Source organism: Opisthorchis viverrini (genome assembly GCF_000715545.1).
Source record: "Opisthorchis viverrini unplaced genomic scaffold opera_v5_19, whole genome shotgun sequence".
Lineage (NCBI taxonomy): Eukaryota > Metazoa > Platyhelminthes > Trematoda > Opisthorchiida > Opisthorchiidae > Opisthorchis > Opisthorchis viverrini.
The window spans coordinates 1,118,520-1,125,378 of NW_008751675.1; positions in this window are offsets into that span (position 1 = coordinate 1,118,520).

Sequence of the window (6,859 nt, forward strand, 5' to 3'; positions counted from 1 at the left end):
TATAAGGGACTATCCAGCAGAATTGGTTGTTTTATACAGCCAATGATACCGGGGGCATAGTGCCGCCCAACGAGTGAAAGTTTTTTACGTCGTCCAACTCAGAATGTAGCCAACCGGGAGGTGGACATCGAATGATTCAACGGGAGGTTATAACTGACGTTCGGCGTAGAGCATGTGCAGCCATAGTGTTCCTCAAAATTCTGTCAGGCAGATGCGTTATTTGGACGCTTGATATGAGCGACTTCTGGCTTTTGGCACTATCGTGACCTATTGTGACAACCGTAACGATAGGATGTAGTGGGCAACGTAATTAACTACCCGTGCATATGAGGTTCCAGTGACAAGACCTTTTAGACAGGCGTGCCAGTGACGTGGACATCTGTCAGCGTGTGTGCTGATGAGGAGACTAGAATCTTCACGGTGAGAACGGAAGTGTCGAACCAAAATTAACCAATTTTCAGGACCATGTTTTCCACCGCTGACACACGACAGGGACATGGTACGAAGATTTTCAAGCTCAGTGGGTACACTTTGCTTGGGCGAAAGTTTTATGACTTCGGGAAGTTTCTGCGTGGAATAAACCTCCGACGGTTGTCCACGCTCCATCTAGTACCCAGTTCAAAACCCTATTAGACGTCCCAAGAACACCGGCCTCGATCCTGTGTACCAATCCGTGAATCCGTGAATGCGAGCCCTCGCGCTAGCGTTCCTACTGCCTCTCTCTGAGAACCTAAAGAGCAGTGTTTCAGCCTTCCTCGGATTGTATCTTCCAAATGAACGGCAGTCCATGAACGAAAAAACAAAGCCAACTCGGGTAACTTGGTCGAAAGCACCTATCCTGTGTATTCACCCGTGAATCCCTGATTGGTCTACAACCGGACAAGTTGGAGCATGCATTCGTTTAGTTCGTAGCCGGTTCGCCGCACAAACGGTCCAATTGGTGTGCCTCTAGGTTTGGTCAACAGCTGCTCACCAGTACGGTGCGGATGGGACATCATTTTACAGCTCCTCCACATCTTGTTTCAGTTGTGCAATAGTTTGAGGCGGCGCAAGAGATCAGCTGTGCGCATTCTCAGCAAATCGCTCCCAAACCTACTGAGAAAATGGCTGACATTTACACCTCTCTTGAAACGACCCTCAGAGGTAGCATCGATAATCGGAGGTCTATCGGTTCATCCACCGCGTAATCGGATAATACCACAGAGATATGCTGACACCCCCCTCGGGCTACACAATTTCAAGCTGTATCCCTTGGTTGCTTATCTATATTTGATCAGAAGAATCGTACAGTTCCTCCACTTGTTTGCCTGTCAAAACCCCACGGGTGTAGGCCAGATCATCTGGTGACGTTTGGACTTCTAGGCGTATCAAGTATGTACATGTCTGATGCTTATTAAACGTCTGATAAACTTGAGGTGAAAAACAATCCTGGGGTCCTCTCCCTTGGGTCCGCCATATGAGTTGTTTCTCGTGCTCGGTTAACGGAGTAGCGGCAGTATCAGTGCAGTTAACGACGCCCAAAGAGAGTACTCGCCGGAAGCAACTGGGTGTCAATTCAGGAAAAATCCCTTATAACCTACGTCATCCTCGATTTCAGTAATCCTAGTATCCGCGGTCGATTTCAGGTCGCAGATAATAATTCCCAGACCTTTCTGTATAAAGAACGTGGATTGTAGATTAGGTTATCATCAGTGTGATAGGCACCCAAAGATTCCTGGTGATCAACAAACAGCATCGCTGAACTCAGCAGGTTATTTAGTGGCTTCTGACTTTTGGACCACTGTGACAACCGAATGGGCGCAAATTGCAATGAAGGCGCGTCTGCAAGCCAAGTAGGCTTCGATCAAATCTTCAGGTCAGCGGCACATGAAAGGCGCTCGCTACGGGACGTCCAAGGGAGGTGACCAGTGAAGATATTCACTAGAATGTGTCACGTTGTGAAGCGTTGACGTACGATTCTTGCCGTAGCAACAGCAGAGGTCAGAAAGTATCAACATTTGTTGGAAATCAGGGGCCATAAGGAATTTGTAAATCCAAGCCAGCGGATTGCCGGTACTCCCATAACTCCGGATACGGTTTATTTCCACAGTTACAGACAGGTTTCACAAGACTTTCACATCATTTGTCGTAGTCACAATGCCAAGTCTGAGACCTTATGTTACGGTCGCTTTATCGGAAAAATCGTTGTGTTCTCTCCGAATAAGTGGCATACTGACCAGTTACCCATTCTAAACAGTGTTCCGTATTGCATTCGCCAGCGGTGTACTATTACGTGTCAGCCGCTGTTACACAAAGCAACCAATTCGTGATGTCGGTGGTCACAGCATCAGACAGCGCTTACAAACGAAACATATCACGGTCTGCACCGGCCGCGTGTTTAATTATGATGTCTACATCTCAAGCGTAGGCGAAGTTTGCTCTCTGATACCAAATACTGACGGAATCAGATCACTCCTACCACCCATCGCTCCATCTTGCATACCCCACTAGGCGCACAAGACATGGATTGAAGCTCTCCTACCATTACGGTCACCTCGAATGTCAACAATGCCTCTGTTCCCCATTGCCTCCGTCACGAAGAGACTGGACCCTACCATGGTGTGGCTGTTTGTGCGCCCCAGCGACCCATTGAACTATACTGGGGGTGTCCGCGCTACACTCACAGTCTCATACCAGGTTGGTCAAGGGGTAGTCTGACGAACAGTCTCCTAGTCCTCAAAGTTTGAGCATGTATGGCAACGTGTTCCGTAAAAATAGTAATGTACTTGCATTTCCAGCTCAACACCACTGCCTTGCGGTTAGGCATTTGAGCCAAAGGTTTTGGTTGAGGACCCTAATCGTCCTTCTGTTTACGTGTGAGCGTCCTGACAGTATCCCAGCCCTCCTACAGCCGTTACATTTACAGCTAACAATACTTTCATGTCACATCGGCCGTCGCGTAGTGCCATCGGCCGGATCGCCTTACTTGCTGCATACAGCAGGGTGGGTAAGCGAAAAGATGCTACTGCGGACTCCTCCCTTCTTTCGCTTTCACGTTTTCCCTCTTCCACTCTTGCGATGATTGTGCCAGAAACAGAGAGTGAGGGTTTCCGAATGGTTGGCTTTAATCTTCTAGCAATTTCAGTACATCAGCTAAAACAGGAAACACAATTAGTTTAACGAATAGCGAGGAATAGCGAGTAAAAAGTTAAACACAACGTCAGTATATGGCATTCTTCCCCGCCGGAGGGATTGTTGTCAGGAGAATATAGATTAGGCTTCGCGGTTTCGAAAATTGTTGGTCTGTGATGTACTGTAGGACATTCCGTGGAACATCACTGGGTTGTTCTGATGGTGCTGTTTCGCCTCCAGGAGAATCAAGCGAGTCTGATTGAGTCTCGTCTGGAGGAGCCGATTGATTCAGCTAAATAGACATCTGCGATATTTTGTGCTTTGGGTGCCAGATGTCTGAGAGAAACAGTTTCTTTCTCTCCGTCCGGGAAACGAACGCAGGTATACTGCGGGCTGCACTTAACAAGTTCCACCTCTTCCACTAACGGATCGTATTTGGAAAAACGTGTCATCCTTTTAACAGAACGGGGCCTTGGGTCGATAACCAAGTCGGAAGAGAGGTGCCGTACGTTGACTTCCGGTGGAAGTTAAAAAATCTTTCGTGTTTTGTTGTGTTAGTAGCGGTGCATAACAAGAAGCGGACAGAGTGTGAAGCATCTAGAAGCACACATTCCCACTCAGTAATGTCCCTGTAGTGGGAGTCGATGACTTAGTTAATCGATTGTTGATCCGTTGAGTAGAATGAGAAGACTTCGCCTAAGGATAGGCTTTATTCGACATATAAGCACAGTATAGGCTGAAATGACAAGTGAAAGTGAATTATTGGAAATAGCAGTATAGCGTAACTTTCACTACAGTCCCGTTGTTGGATCTTCAACGCCAGAGTAATTGACTTTCAAAGAGTACCGTTAAACCATTCGGCTTGTCCGTTACCGCGCGGATTGTATGGGGTAGTTCAACTGGTTGCCACACCCCTGTCGTGAAGAAACGTTTGTACTTCACCTGACATGAAGGCTCCACCACGATCAGAATGGACGTATAAGGACACTCCGAACAAAGAGAACAACTGATTAAAACACTTGATCACGGTGGATGAGGACACATCCGTACACGCGAAGGCGAATGGGAAACGAGAGTACTCGTCGATCATTGTTAGAAGGTATTTGTTGTGGGAGGTCGATGGAAGTGGGCCTTTAAAATCTATGCTGACGCGTTCAAACGGCTGTGTAGCTTTAATAAGATTGCCAAAAGGGTGATTGAGGAAACGAGGCTTCAATTCCGAACAAATACTACACTGATTTGTAATCGCCTTAACATCATCGGTCGAAAACGGCAAATTTTTTGAGCGAACGAAATGAAGCATCCGCGTGATACCGGGGTGACATAATGTATTATGAAGATGTTTGAGATCCACCTGTGACATCGCAGATACGTAATCAGTCCGCGATAGTGCGTCAGCGGCTTTATTCTGATTACCTGGACGGTACTGGACATCGTAATGAAAACAGGACAGTTCAAGTCTCCATCTCTGGATTTTGTCGTTTTTTACTTTGCCTTTGTGTTGTTTGTCGTACATAAAGGCGACTGATCGTTGGTCCGTGACAAGTGTGAAGTGATTGCCGATCAGGTAGTGTCTCCACTTTCTCAGAGCTTCAACAATCGCGTACGCTTCTTTTTCGATTGCTGAATGATGCCGCTCACTGTGTGACAGAGTGCGTGAAAAGAAAGCTACCGGGCGCCCGTCTTGATTGAGAGTGGCCGCAATGGCTATGTCGGAAGCATCAGTTTCCACAACGAGTGGACGAGTGTAGTCTATGGTGAAAACGGCTGCCTTTTCCAAATCGTGTTTGAGCTTATTCAGTGCCGCTTGTACGCTATCTGGAATCGGGAAGATCTGATTGCGGACGATTTGATGAATCTTATCTGAGAAACATGGGATCCAGTGTGCGTAGTATGCCAGCATTCCGACCAATCTTCGTTGTGAACGGATGTCACATGGATGAGGCAACTCCCGTAGGGCTCGAAAACGTTCAGGATCCGGTTTTATCATACCATGAGATATTTCGTATCCCAGTAATAGTACTTTCGCAGTAGCTATGATGCTCTTTTTCTGGTTAAATGTAATACCGTGACGTTTTGAGGCCTCTAAGAATTTCTTCAAATTTCGATCATGTTCCTGGGCATCGCGACCACACACGGTAACATTGTCAACATATGCGAATGTATCGAGCAGATTTTCCTCGCGTATGATGTTGTCTATGGTGCGTTGAAAGCAGGCCACACCATTAGTAACTCCGAACGGAATGCGGCGAAATTGAAAGAGTTTACCACATGCCTCGAATGCAGTATATGGCTTGTCTTTGTCGAGAATGGGGATCTGGTGGTACGCACTTTGAAGGTCTAGTGTGCTAAACACCGTGTAATGGGAAACCTTCTCTACAAGTTCGTCCACCTTCGGCAGAGGATACGCATCAAGGTAAGTGAAGCGATTTATGGTTTGACTGTAATCGATGACCATGCGCTTCTTATGCCTGTCATTCGTAGTAACGAGAACCTGAGCGCGCCAAGGAGAGTTAGACGGCTCAATAATTTTGTCAGCTAGTAACTTCCGAACCTCCGTCTCGATAAATACCGTATCCGTGCGAGAGAAACGACGAGATTTAGTGGCAATTGGAGTACATCCAGGGGCGAGATTATCAAACAAAGAGGGGGCGTTGACTCTCGCTGCTTTCAATGTGCATATGGCGAATGGGGGCCGCTTACCCGTGAATGGTATGATGACACTTTGGTGTTGACTGAGGAAATCCAAGCCAAGGATGACGTCTGAACACAAATTGGATAAGAGCGAGAGTTTGACACTTTCGTATAGTGTGCTTTTGTACAGAACGGTAGCATAAAGATGACCGCTAGTAACACACGATAAGTTCGTTGAAGCCATCGAGATAGCGCTCTTAGAGGATGTTATTGTCCAACCATGCTTTAGTGCGATGTCAGAAGAAATATAACTTTCGCAACTACCAGTATCGATAAGTGCGTGAAGTGGGATATTATTCACTATAACATCAACGATTGATTTGGAAAGTCCCATGGATGAAGAGATGTTGAAAATGGATGAGACACCAGGGTTCACCGTCGATGTGATACGGCTTGAACCCAGTTTGGATCGACAAACTTTTTGGAAATGACCTTTCTTGCCGCAAGAATGACAGAAAGACTCACGAGCCGGGCATTTTGAACGAATGTGCTTACCGTTGCCACAGAAGAAGCAAGATAAGGATGTGCTTGCAATCGTGTCATTAGAGTCCGTCTGCAAGATAGGTACCTCACGGACAGGAGTCAAAGGTTTATCTGTTTTGACAGATGCGGCGCCACAGGGAACATGAGAAGACGAGTCGTATGAGAGTGACTGTTGTTGAGCATGCCTCGTCAATCGCTTGTTGAAGCTTAAGAGTGTTTTTTCTAGTAGTCGTTGGCGAACGGAATTAGACTGCAAGCCTGTGGTAAAAGCGTCTCGAATAGCCGCATCCCGATGTTCATCGACAGAAACCGCACGAAACTTGCATTCCTTGGTAAAGTAACGTAATTTTTGCAGGAACGCGTCGACTAATTGGCCCGGTTCTTGTTTGATAACGTTCGACCGGCCTTGACTCCCTAGCCGACCGGCGCAGACTCCTTGACGCATCTGTGGGTGTTTCCAAACTCTCCTGCTTCAGTCTGGAGTCCACCTGCACTTTCGTCTCCAGTGTTTGTTCCGCATCTGGTCCATGCTTTTTAGTTCTGATATGGTCTAAATGACGGCGTATTATCC